The sequence below is a fragment of the Nelumbo lutea genome, chromosome 5 (genome assembly GCF_056320005.1).
Source record: "Nelumbo lutea isolate HS-2025 chromosome 5, American lotus-T2T, whole genome shotgun sequence".
Lineage (NCBI taxonomy): Eukaryota > Viridiplantae > Streptophyta > Magnoliopsida > Proteales > Nelumbonaceae > Nelumbo > Nelumbo lutea.
This window is the reverse complement of record NC_142688.1, coordinates 149,279-163,192: the sequence shown is the minus strand read 5'-3', so window position 1 is coordinate 163,192 and position 13,914 is coordinate 149,279. Positions and strand designations below refer to the sequence as shown.

Genomic DNA, 13,914 nt, shown 5'->3' with positions numbered 1-13,914 from the left:
GAACATAAAATCCCAACCCCTTAAAAACACAGGGCCATTGACTTGATGGTGTGCAATCTGACTACTCCTAGCTGGAGGATGTTCCGAACTCCAGGTGGACGGCGAGCCGGATCGATTTACAAAACAATCTATCATATAACCTGAGCTGGCTAACCCAGCGAGGTCGCTCCAATGCTTAAGTCAGTATGCTGTAAATGCGAGTTGAATGCTAGAGAGTAGAGTAATCACACGTACCTTTGCCTTGAGGGTTTTGCCTTTATATAGTGGAGTAGTCGTGGGTCTCACAAAAAAGCTCTGGGATCTCCGGGGTATGGAGATAAGGTTCGTTCCGCTTCCGAATGAGCAGTACGTAGATAAGGCTTATCGTTTCACCTTCGACTCTAGCAGAACCAGGACAAGTCCTCATTGTGATATCGAAAAAGTCTGGATCTATTAGCTCATCGTGATCTCGAGTATCTTGGGATCCGTTGGAGAGACCTTTGGAGTCGGTTACATGGCGATTCGGTCACTAGCTCCGAGCTAGTACTTTGATTCTTCAATCTCAAACTAGATTGGATGCCGAGGTGCCTCTACATCGAGGTGGGTTTTGGACCGAGGTGGCTGAATACCCGAGCTCCAAATGTTGCGAATTAGGCTTGCCAGGTTGAGATGTCATCCCTTGATCAGATTGTGCCCACGTGTCACCTTCTCTCTAGGTCGAGCCAAATCACCCTTCATCAATTGCCCTCCACTCCCCCAATTGGGGGTCTCAACCCAATGCAGGGAGTTCATGACGAGTCTAAGTGGATTTGGCATGAGGTCTAGGTGACTTGACGGGCGAATCATTGGTCAGACCTGTTCGACCGCCCGACTCAACCTAGGAATAGCCCAGGTCACGTATGAGTTACGCGCGGACGTCACGTCGTTTTATAAACTCTGTGGATGTCAAAACACACGCTAAATCGATTTCAACCTCGGGGGTCATGCAACCGGTTTCCCTAGGAGCCGTCGGATCATGTTGATCTTGACCATTGATCCCCGAATATACTGGCTATAAATAGGGACCAAGGGGCTCATTTCCCTTGCCACAAGTCCATTAATCTGCAACCTTTGAGGTCGCGTTCAAGTCCATTAATCTGCAACCTTTGATGTCGCCTTCCTTTTGGTGAGTCTCCATTTGCTTTTTCTTTTCGATTCTGTCTTTTTAGTATGTCTAGCTTTAGTTTCGATAGTCGCTTAGACAGGAGCGGCAAGTCCTCCGGAGCCGAAGTGGGTATCTCAGCTTAGACCGCGGATCCTCATCCTACCGAGAATGTTACTTTGGGTCAGGACGTGGTCCATGGTCCCCCGAGGTGAACTCACCTCGACGGGAGCGAAAGGCCTCAGGTAACCTAGCTTCCACATCACATCGAGGTCGGCGCCTCCGCTCAATGTTCATATTCGTTTGAACTTTGAAGCATCAAGTGTGGAAGCTTTCGAAGGTTAGGGTTCAGCGCCTCCGCTCCTCCATCGCTCCATCCTCAGTCTCATCGGCGGACGGTGGTATTTCATTTGATCACCTGATTTTGTTATTTCACCATGCCTGATGCCATGTGCTCTCTCTCTCTCTCGCTCGCTCTCACTCTCTCCCCTACATTTGAGCCATTGTCACTTGCAGGAAGTATACTTTGTTCCGGTGGAGGAGAAGGCCCCATCCTTGCCAAGAAAGGATTATCCGAAGCCATTAATCTTCCACGACGAATGGGCAGTGGCAAGGCCTACATCATTAAACGTGTCGGCTGTGCTACTGTGGGTACCTATGGGAGTTATTCTAGCCAAATGCATGATTCAGTTAAAAGAGTGATAGATTTATTCAGATTTTTTATTTTATTTTCTTATATTTTCCTTTTCTGTTTTAGAAAGCCAAATGCATGATTCATTGTATAAACACTCATGATATGAAAAATGAGAGTTTCCAAAGGGAAACTGACAGTTACGTTGAGAGGGGTTTATGGAGATCTATTATCTCCTAGTAAATAGGGATACATATCGTATGATATGCACTGATACATTGTGATATTTTGAACATTTGCCCAACTGTATTCACAGTTATCTAATGACCCTGTACATATATTTAACTATTGTTTGGGATTACGAGGTTTTAATCATTTGGGTTAGGCTTTCTATTTCTTTTACGACAATAAATTAGGTTGGATATATAATTGAAAAACCCGCTTCACTGATTGGACCATGAACAATAAATTTGTTTTTTAACATACCTAACAAAAAAAATATAATCACTAATTAGATTTTATGTTTTTTTTCCTAAAATAATTGATTTTCCTGTTTATACTCTAGCCTTTGATGCCTATACTTTCAGATGTTAAATTTGTTTTTTTCAATTTGGGCTTTTTACTCTTTCATTTTAAGTGAAGTCTATGCATATGGTGTCTTACACTTGATCTCTAAGGTAAGTTCATGTGTTGGCAAGTACATAGAATAGAAAATAGCTCTGAAGGGTTGCTCTCATTAGAGAGCCTGTGGAAGTAGATATCAGCCATGTGATGGTATATGAGGGATTGACTACTGTGGACTACTACTCTATGTCAAATTCTACAAGCCAGAGTTATAAAAGACATGAAAAGATATTAATGGGAGTTTGGAGACCATACAAATGCAGGTAAAAATCACTAAAGCACCCTGTACAAATATTCCTGCATGATCCAAATATGCTCCCTAACATGGAGGGACACTTTACTTGTTTTTTCTGTTTTTCCCTTTGACCGATTGCAGAGAACATTTTTGTTTTTGTTGCATCTTAAGACCCGTTATTTGGGGTGTTTAAATAAAAGTTAACCCCACCTTACTTTGATATTTCAGATAGAATTGACTGAATCTTCATCACCCGCTTCACTTCCACTGCTACTGCTCCCACTCCCACTCCCACTCCCACTCCCACTCTCACTGTTGTTTTCACTGCTTCCACTTGAACTTGAAGTCTGCTCATCTCTTTCTTCAGTATTCACCTGAGCCCTCAAGGCCTCTGCGGCATTAGGGCCCTTTTCTGTCTCATCATCACTGACATTGAGGGTTGGAATCTCAAAAGGTAATTCCCCAAACAAATTGTTCTGATAGACATAGAGATATTTGAGGGTTGGAATCTTCCAAATGCTTTGGAATCTCTCCAGTCAATCTGTTTGTAAACAACGCAAGTTCCTCTAATTTACTCAAAAGATCCCAACTCACTTGGAATTTTGCCTTCGAGTTGGTTTTTCTACAAGAGTAACCTTCAAGGTACTACAAGTCCCAATCTCTGGTGAAATTACCCCTGACAAAGAGTTCTCATTGAGGTAAAGTAGCTCCAATTTAGTTAGTAATCCAAAGGAAGAGGGGATCTGACCTGTTAATTTATCACCCAGAGCTGCCAAGAATCTTAAGCCACTGCAATTGCCCAAGCCTAATGGTATTTCTCCATCAAATTGATTGTAAGTCAAGACCTACTCCTGCAAATTCCTGCAACTACCTGAACCCCCCAACTTTATCTTGCCCTCAAGTCTGTTCAAACGGACATCCAAGTAAGCAAGGAACTGAAGATTGTTTAGGCTCTCAGGCAGAACTCCAACTAACTGGTTCTCAGTAAGATAGAGTTCTTCCAATTTAGTAAAACTCCCAATAGATTCTGGTATCATCCCTGATAATTGATTACTATAGAGCCACAGAGATGAGAAGGTTTACTGAGACGTTAATGGTAGTGACCCACAACTGAACCAGCAGATGATGCAGAAAACTGCTTGTGTGAAATGAAATCATATCCTTTTATGTTGACTTTTAATGACTTTCAAATCAGATCAAATGATAAAGTAAACTGCTTGTTTGAAATGAAATCATATCCTTTTATGTTGATTTTTAAGTAGGAAAAACATTTTTTGAGGAATACATTTAATTTGGACTGGATTGGCTCAGCTATTTGGGTATAAGGCTGCCAATTGGACTGGATTGGGTCCAATCCAGTCCACTTGCATTTCAATTGGACTGGACTGGATCCAATTTGTATGGGTTTGGACCGGATTTGATCCAGTCCATTTGTAAATGGACCAATGTTGAACTGGACTGGATTGGACCAAATCCAGTCCAATTGGCAGCCTTATACCCAAATAGCTGAGAACCGCAACCAATTCCAAGCACTTTTGGTTGAAAATTTTCCATCACTACTATCCATCCAAATAATTTGTCTTTTTCATTGTTCAATTGGATCTTTGTTGATTTGATTTTCTCCAATCTCTTTGGGTAAGCTAATTGCATTTAAATTCCAAACTCCATTTTCATCCAACAAGTTTTTGATCTTGACAGTAATATCTACCTCCCCTAGATTAATGCACAAATCTACTAAAGGGCCACACTCCATCCATTATATCAAGCTAGAAATTAACATTTCCCTCACCTATCAGACACATCAACCCTCTAACTAAATCTAAGTACTTTAATAGAGACCAAAGAGATTGAGTTAAAAGGGCTCTCCACAAGTAGGCGCATCTGCCCTTGCCCAATAGCGGGCCTGCGTCTGTTAGGCGGCAGAGTTCTGAGCGGACCCAATTAGGGTGTACGCAGAACAGAGTTCGGCGTGCACTCTAGAACTAATAGCGCGGCCGCACTTGGCGACCTTGGATGACCGCGCTCCCTGTGCACGGATCTCATCCGGACCACCTGAGCCCACCTACCTCCATTTAGCCTCAAGTATAAATAGGGGGCCACTCTCTCAAGGTAAAAACATCTACACCTACAAGACTGGAACTTAGTCTCAAGAGCAAGCTCTTGAGAACTCTTAACCACCTCCGTGGCCACATCTGAGTGTTCACACCTCAAGCCTCGTCCACCTCACACCTCCTAGTACTAATTTGACCATCAGAGTCTCTGCTTCGAGTATCCACTTGAGGCCTCTAACGTTCTCCTTCACTCTTTGCAGGACTAGCCTAATAGTCCCCAGCCACTCTGGACCTTAGACCATTCAACAGCACCTCAGATCGGGAGCGAATTGACAATGTTGCCCCAAGTCCATTTTGACTGGTAACAATTTCAATTGAAAAACTTGATCAACCTCCATAATACTTCAAATTTGCAGTCCCCACTCATTATAAGGAAGAGTGATCTTGCTCCAGGCCACCCAAGCATGTCAACTTTCTTGTTTTTCATCAGACCAAAGCAAGGTTAGAGAACTCTCTAACCTTCTTAAAACACCCTTTGGTGTTGCAATAGTAGTGAGAATGTGGATGAAGAAACTCGCAAGAACATGTCTAATAAAGACAAGTTTACCTCTTGACAGCAAAACCTTCCTTTTCCACCCCGAGAACTTGTTGTAACTTTCAAAAGAAGATCCTCAAAGTGAAGTGCTCTAAGCCGACCTTTTGTCATAGGAACACCATAAGTAAATGGAAGCTTCTTATGAAGAAAACTTATTGCTCTTTCAATAATATAAACCCGGAATGTCAATGCTTCTTTGGCCATGAAAAAACAACTTTTCTGTTTATTTATCATTTGGCCTAAAATGGATTCATATTCATATTGATGGAGGATCCTCATCACTTTTTCCAAGGTTCTCTTAGAACCTCTAGTGAAGATTATCGTGCATCCGCATAAAGAGTGAGTTATTTTTGGACAACCACTAGAGGCTACACAAATATGAGGAAAGTGGGTCCCTTGTCATTCCATACAAGCTAAAACCAACAATTTGTTACTGTTTTCATCACAACCCACGAGATGTTGAAGCCAAATATGAGAACCTTCTAAATAAAATTTCAATTGTCTATCATAAGCCTTGGCCATATCTAATTTGATAATGACATTTCCTCAAATATATATATATATATATATTGTCAATATCATCTACTAGTTCCTAGACTAGAGATATATTGTCTACAATATTCCTTCCCTTGATAAAAGCCCCCTATTCTAAAGAATTTCTCTAAAATACTTGACAGTTTGTAAGTTGAAATCTTAGCAATAATTTTATAACAAAAATTGCCTAAGCTGATAGGCCTGAGATCTGAACAAGATTTCGGATCCTGACATTTAGGAATCAAATAAATAAAAGAAGTATAACTTACCAGAAATCTTCACATCTTCCATTTTTTTCATTATTCCACGCATTTCTTTTTCCTCTTCTTCTTCACAGGTACTATTCCATATTTTTGTCTTGGATGAGGCTAAATACTAGTCATTCTTTGCCATGTTCAGGTATAACCTATCGTCCTTGCTCTTTTTGCAAATTCCATTAATGCATTAAGATTTTAAATGTCTATTTCTCCATGCTTAATTAGTTCCTTACAATTAGGGTTTAAATGTATATAATTTTCTCCACACCCAAATAATTCCTTAAGGTTAGGGTTCATCCTAGTATGTAGTTATGGATTTACTACCATAGTTAATAATCTAGAGTTGGATCTCCAAGACATTGATTTTTAAGGATTTTTCTTGGAGTAGAAAATTCCAAGTACCACCCCTTCTATTATTTCACCACTAAATGTGAACATCCTGTAATTTATGTTCCTATAATAATAATAATAATAATAATAAAATAATAATAATAATAATAATAAACTAGCACCATTAGAGGTTGTTCCCATATTATGTATTGAAACCACTTGAAACATGAAAGTTATATTCTCTTTTCCTTATCAATATTTTGTCATTTGATCTCTTACAAGTCATATATTGGTATTGTTGTAAATTTGCAATGCAAGGGTCTACAATTTTAAACAGGTTGGGCTTGGATTTTCGGTTCTTGGGCTGGACTCAGGCCCAAGAAGTCAGTTTTTTTTTATTTTTCGGGCCAAGTTCAGGCCTAGACCTTAGGTAGCCAAGCTCGGACCAATTATATACATTTATGCATATGTATGTGTATATATGTAAATGTTGCATACATATTTACATATATATACATACATATTTGTATATATAACATTTGTATAGATATTTTGTATACATATTTACATGCATACATAAATATATGAATATATATTTGCATAAATACATTTAATATGTATAATTTTAGAGTGGGTTCATTGACCAACCCGAGCCTAGCCCAAGCCCAAACCCAACCCGAATGCATCAAATTATAGGGCGAGATAGGCTTGGGTTGGGAAAATCGGGCTTGACCTCGAGCTCAGGCCAGGCTCGGGCCTGGGTTGACCATAAACCCGATCCAACCCGCCTAACTTGAACCCCTATTTCTGAGGCAACACCTTTTTAATGTTTGTTATTGGGCTTGAATTAGTAATGTTTCTACCTGGAATGGGCCGAGGGAAACAATGTAATTTTGCTTATGTTAGCCAATATCTTTCGAGGCTGAGGGCCTATTGATCTGACCTCTAGGGGAGAAAGCACATCAAAGGCCCCAAGTGTTATCCCAAGGGCAGAGGCTCCAACGACCAAGTTAGCAAGGGTGTAGCAAAAGGGTCGGGCGAGACCTGAGTAGAGATAGCTCAGACGGGGTCACCAGATAGCTAGGGAGCTTAGAGCAATGAATGCCAAGATGTCTTACCTCATTGTGATGCCACTTATTTATAGCTGAAGTCACCTGGAGTTAGTTATAAGTGATGGCAAGGATGCAATCTGCCTTGCGCCACGCATCACTATCCTCAGTCTTCCATGTGCGGTCACACCATTGGGCCTGCCATGTGCGCCTACATCAAATAGTTTTAAGAAACTTTTTTTTCTTCTAGTATCTTTAAGTACAAATAAAAATCTCCAATAACAATCACCTTATAAACATTTGTATTGGATTTGTTTTCTTGCAAGGTCTATATAGCTTGTCATCTCAGTTTTTATGTAATAATAAAATTATATTGGGTTAGAAACCATTATCTTTATTTTCTATTGTTAGTTCCATAAGTACATAGTGAGCCTTCCCTAATTGAAATCCTATTTTCAAGTAGATCTAATGAAACTTAGAATAATTAGAGAAAACGAATGTTTAACATAATTTTTAATGTGTGAGGAAAATTGCATCATTACAATGTCAATTTGAATTTACTTGAGTGAGACAAAAGTAAATTGGTATGATGCCAAAAAAGACAAACACCAAACATGTCTTGCACACATATCTATGTTGTTCAGCCTTGGCCCTTCACTAGTGGTTAAAATGGATGTAAAATAGATGTAAAATGGTTGCAGTCAAATATTAAAAGACCTTAATTGCTTGATCAAATGGATTCCTCGGCATTATGTTACTTTGGAAAATACTCTACAAGGGATGGAAGACTAAGAGTTAACAAAATGAATTAGAATGGAAACGATAGGGATGAGTGCAAATTTGCAATTGAACTTGTATTAGTATGACTTTGACAATCAATGGCTGTTATGAAGTACCCGCCTACTCCAAGTCATTTGGAGAAGAGTGTTGTATACGTTAACCTTCTCTTCTCAACAATGTCCACTATGACTAATCAAATGAAAAGATGTTAATCATTCCTCCCATATCGATTCCAACTCAAGAAAATAGTTCCATATGCATGTGTTTAAGAAGTTTTATGTCAATGTTAAATGCTTAAATTCTTGACGGCACCATGGTTTGTTGAGTGGATTACTCTTTTCCTCTAGGATGTTTAAGTCAAGTGATTTTGAACTAAGTTGAGAAAATCATATTATCAAATGGAGTTTAAGACTTAATTTATTTCCCTTATCTCCACTTATCTTATTTGGGTTCATAACCAATGAAAGTAGAAAACAGGTTAGAGCTTAGAAGATAACCCATCATATTTGTAAAATTTATGGAGCCACTCATCTATTTGGCAAATTTTGGGGTCTTCCAAGAGAGAAATTCCATAGAACTTATAAGATATACAAGATGTACAATGTCTAATATCAAGTCCATCTCCTATAATTTGTAACCATACACTTGACTTGTTTTGAGGTTCAACCATTTTATCTATTTTAGTTCATTCCTGCAATTCAAATTGCATGAATCAATTATGATTCCTAAATGGAAAGGTAATATTGTAATCATTAGTGTTTCATTGTTGAAAACAACTTTTTTTAGAATTTTTTATTGGAATGAATTCTTTGTTTTGATAAATAGCGTGTATCATGTTAATCTTAGTTTTGTCATATTATCTACATCTTAACTGAAAATGATTTATTCATGTGAAGTAGTAGTATTCCTAGGCCTAGCCCACCATTCAATTTAGCTTACTCAAGGACATAACCATAACAAATATGGTATCACTACCCATTAAATGGATGTTAGTATGTGTAAACATATTTTATTGGGTTATATCATCTAATTCTTGCAATTCTTTTTTTTCTTTTAATTGGTTTACAAATGATACCAAAATAGATGTCTACTAGTATAAGAAACAACATTACATATGATAATGCATCAATTAGTCAAGCTAATTGGACTTAAGTTTATTAGTTGAACAAATCTAAAGGGAGGGGGATGATTAAATAGTGTTTAAAGATCAATGCATGGAATGAAATTAAAAATAATTTTTTTTGCTAAACTTGGATTGAAGTTTAACATAGAGGCCTTTAACAATAAGATTCAAGATTTAAAGTGTAGGTACAAGAAGTTTTCAAAATTGAGATTTGGACAAACAAGATTTGATTGGGATGATGAAAAACATATGGTCATAGCATCATTAAAAACAAATGACAGTAATTTAGCAATATAACAAACATATTTTTTACAATGACTTTATATTATTTACAACTTGGTTTTGAATATAATTTATATCCCTTGTCTAGATTATTAGGTTAATCCCATGGTAAGAGATTCCACACCATGAGTTGTCCAACATACAATCGTCTATATTTAGGGGGACCTCCTACTAATCAATTTACTACATCATTGGCACATAGGGTATAATCTCCCTAGATCTCAAGCAAATGACACTAAAATTGATCAATCTAATGAAAATGTTCAACATCCTCAAATTAATGAATGTGATAATTCTACCATTGATATTATTGAAATCTCCATTTCAAATACTATGTAGGAAAGTTAAAAATATATATATATTTGACATTGGTGAAAAGATGGCAGAATCTATTAAAGTTGAATAACTTAATGAAGTTAATGAATGGATTTTTATTTCGTACTTGGACACATTGGATTTGGATAATGAATTTTATTACTTTAGAAAGAAGTTGATAAGTGGATTTTAATGAGATCATGGATTGCTTTATATATTTGATTGCTTTAAAGATAATTTGATTATTGGATTTTTTTTCACATTGTGCATAGCATTATTTCTTATTGATTATTAAACATTGGCTTGTGTTCAAATAAGAATGGATTATATTATAATTTGGGAACAATTATTGGATACAATTGTAGTAGTTGTATATGAAGAGGAAAAATTAGAGCATCTTAAGATGAAACTATTGTGTATAATAGTGTAAGAGCACAACAATATTATTCCTAAAACATCTTATCATGATGATACACTAATTAGATCAAACAATTTGTATAATGTCATTTTGAACAACTTCAAAGGTGTTTAAACATATTTAAGATGCGCTTATACCTATTCATCAATTTTGGTAGGTTTTCTAAAAGAAAGGGTTTAGTAAAAAATAATTGATATGTCTCTACTAATGACAAAGGAATGACATTGAAGACAATTGGTCAAAATAAGTCACTTCAAGATACAACTTATTATTTTCAGCATTCAGGGAAACAACATTTTAACACTTTAATTTTATATTAAAGGCTTTATATGAATATGGAAAAGAGATTATGTGATTAGAAAAACCTTAATATTGTTTTGCTTTAGATTCTAAACAACTTTAAGTATCATCTATAGTTAATTAGAAGTAACAATCTACACTCTCCTCATTTAATAATAATTTATTTTTTAGTAACATGCATCTATATATATATATTTCTTGTAGAATTATGTTGTATACATTTCATGCATGTGTGCTAACTACTAATCAAGTTTCATTTTAAGTAAGAAAAGCAACGAAAACTCAAAATGTGATGTGTACATGTAGAGTTGTCAATGGGTTGATTCTACTTAAAAAAATTGAATCGACTGAACCAATTATGTTGGTTCTGGTTTAGAGTTCTATCCCATTTTGTTGGTTTCAATTCTTTATTGTATGTCCTAATTATTATTGGTTTGTGACTAGTTATGGTTTTTCCAAATTTACTAAGACCCAAAACCAATTAAATATTTATTAATAAGACAAGTACCTATTATTGTCTTCATACTTTCATGGCATTCTTGATATTTACAATTATAGTAATGTTTATAATTGTAAATATGGCAGTCAATATAAAAGACAAGAATGAGAAGATGTAAAACAAACCCTAATCGACCATGTTTTATCTTCCCATTCCCATTTCGTTGTTCATTGACATTGTCGTTAAAGAGGAGGAAGGATTCTAGACATTAGACAAGATAGAACTCTTTCTTCATTCTTTTCCAAGTTCGACTAAAAGAATAATTGTGTTTGAGTGTTTTCCACCATCATTTGATGTTCAATAAGTTGATTGTTTGAAGAAGAAGAAGAATCATGACTCTGGAGTGCTTGTTCTTCAAGCCTTCAACCCAAGTAAACAATTTGAACACTAGTGACCAAGTTCTATAGTTGGTTGGTTGAATATGATGATTGAACTTGCTAACTTCTACAAAGACGATTCAAACAAAGAGGAGACTAAGCCCTAAGTTGTAGTTGCCTTTCTCGTTGGCTGCAGAGACAAATAGACTTGTTCATATGGATTTTCTTCCTTTGATTAAAAAAGACAAACAATTGAAATTGAATAGACACTTATTCATTGGTGATGCCAGCCTTGCCAAGTAATTAAGGTCTAAAAATGAACCATTTTGTAATAGTAAAACAAACATATTAGGTGAAATTGATTAAAACAAACATATTAGTAGCGAGTAATTGGTTTAATCGTCTATAGAGTGTAGTTACTAAATTGTCTATTGTGTTTTCTTTGCTTTATTACTTGGCATTTCGTCTCTGTTATCTAGGCATTCAATAAAATGTTTTTTGTTTATAAAAAACTATGAATTTTAGCAATTTTTAATTTAATTAGTTCTTATCAGGCCAGACCTTATTGTCTCGATAACCAGCGGGGCCAGTACTGGTTCTAATTTTATAGAACTATTAGAGTCTGGTTCGACTCTGGGTCTATTAATTTTAGCAATCGATTTAGAATGGTTGTACCCTGTCTTGAACCAAATCCGAACCATTAACAACCCTATGTGCATGCTCAATTTGTATGTTCTGTCGTGGCAAGATAAGATAGAGTTACTCATTACTTGAGATTATTCTTAAAAACAGTTCAAGACTTTATAAACTTGCTCCCCTTACCCCTATAGGTTTATTAAGTTGCAACTATTTAGTGATATAATTATAATTTGAAATTTGTAACATTAATTTCTTTTTTGTTCAATATAAGAAAATCCTATGTGATTAATTAAGGATATGCAAATATGCCTAGGTTTTGTCCCTTTAATGTATTAAGAAATACCATTTAAAAGACTCCATGGGAAGAGGCAGTCATCCTAAAACTATCGAAGAACAATTCAGCTATCTACATTCTTCATTAAGAAATGTTATAGAACATTACTTGGCATCCTAAAAGCAAGATTTTTAATCTTAAAGTTGATACCACCATATCCAATTCATACGCAAATATGAATTGTTTTTTGCATATTGTGTATTGTACAACTTCATTAAGTTGCCACATACACAAGATAAATATTTGAATAATTTCTTGGTATTAGAAGCACTAATTGAAGGTGGGGGAGGAATGCTCCATAATGTTTCTCAAATAATACTTAATGTTGGTTCGTAAGCATGTAGACAAATAAAACTAGTGTAAGATGAAATCATGTTCCGGATGATAGAGTATTAAACTTGAGAGTCATTTGCCCTCGACCAAGGAAAATTAAAATAATATGGGCAAAACAATTAGTGTTTTTTCCTTAATGTGTTGTATTTCTATTTGATGACATGTATTGGATTATTTGTGTTAAATTATTTGTCATAAAAAGATGTTCGTGTTAAACTAATTTCATGTATTAAAATACTTACTTGTTATTTGTTGGAAATAGTTACATTGATTTTTTGTATTACTAAATACGTGAATAGGGCCTATAAGTGATAACATCATAGGTTAATGTGTAGATAGAGATTATACAATAATATCTTATGTAGGAAAATGCATGAGTAAGACCTACTTTAATATTTTGTGTAAGTGGGACACACAATTATTATTTACATGTTTGAATGTATTATTGGGTCCAACACTTGACATTTCATATGTATGCAAGAGAGACCCGCAAATATGAATACCAAATGGTCTTTCATTCTTTTAAGCTTTATGAGGAGATATTGAAAAAAAAAAAAGAGATCAAGCGGTTTTTTATTTTTAAAAATCTATCTATGAAAATTCATCAATCTTTTGAAGTCTTGAGCTTTTGGAAGGTATTCTTAAAAAGACTTGCCAAAATGCCTCCTAAAATATTATTAATAGAAATTAATGGTTATAATTTATTTAATTAAATAACAGAAAAATTAAAAAAGATATAAGAGAGTAAGTGCATGATTATCAAACCTTCTTTCAAATTATGGTCAAACTAAAATTGATGTTGGGAGAAGATTTTTTTGTCAACAAATATGTATTGCTAATTAATATTTTCTTTGTAAAATTTGGAACCCATAATTTGAGATTAAGTTACACTTATTTATACTTATTTATCTTTTATAAATTCTTTTCTCCACACTAGTGGCAATAAATACAAGCCGATAGAATCAAATTTGGATAGGGCTATATCCGACTTTGAATTGATAAAAAAATATAACATATATACCCAAATTCAAATCAAAGCCAACGGATCTATAAATTACTATATTTAAATTTGGTTTGATTAAATAGTCAGATATCCTATTAGAACCCAATTCAATTTGATCAATATCAAATCTAATGTTTTTTTTTTC

At 35.4% G+C, this 13,914-nt stretch overlaps 1 long non-coding RNA gene across 1 annotated transcript; it reads left to right on the top strand.

Annotated features, from left to right (window-relative positions):
* The first annotated feature begins 1,400 nt into the window (after positions 1–1,400).
* On the top strand, positions 1,401–2,142 carry LOC148849663 (uncharacterized). Its single transcript, XR_016098623.1, has 2 exons — positions 1,401–1,521; positions 1,637–2,142. It is a non-coding gene; the product is annotated as an uncharacterized LOC148849663 (long non-coding RNA).
* Positions 2,143–13,914: the final 11,772 nt, after the last annotated feature.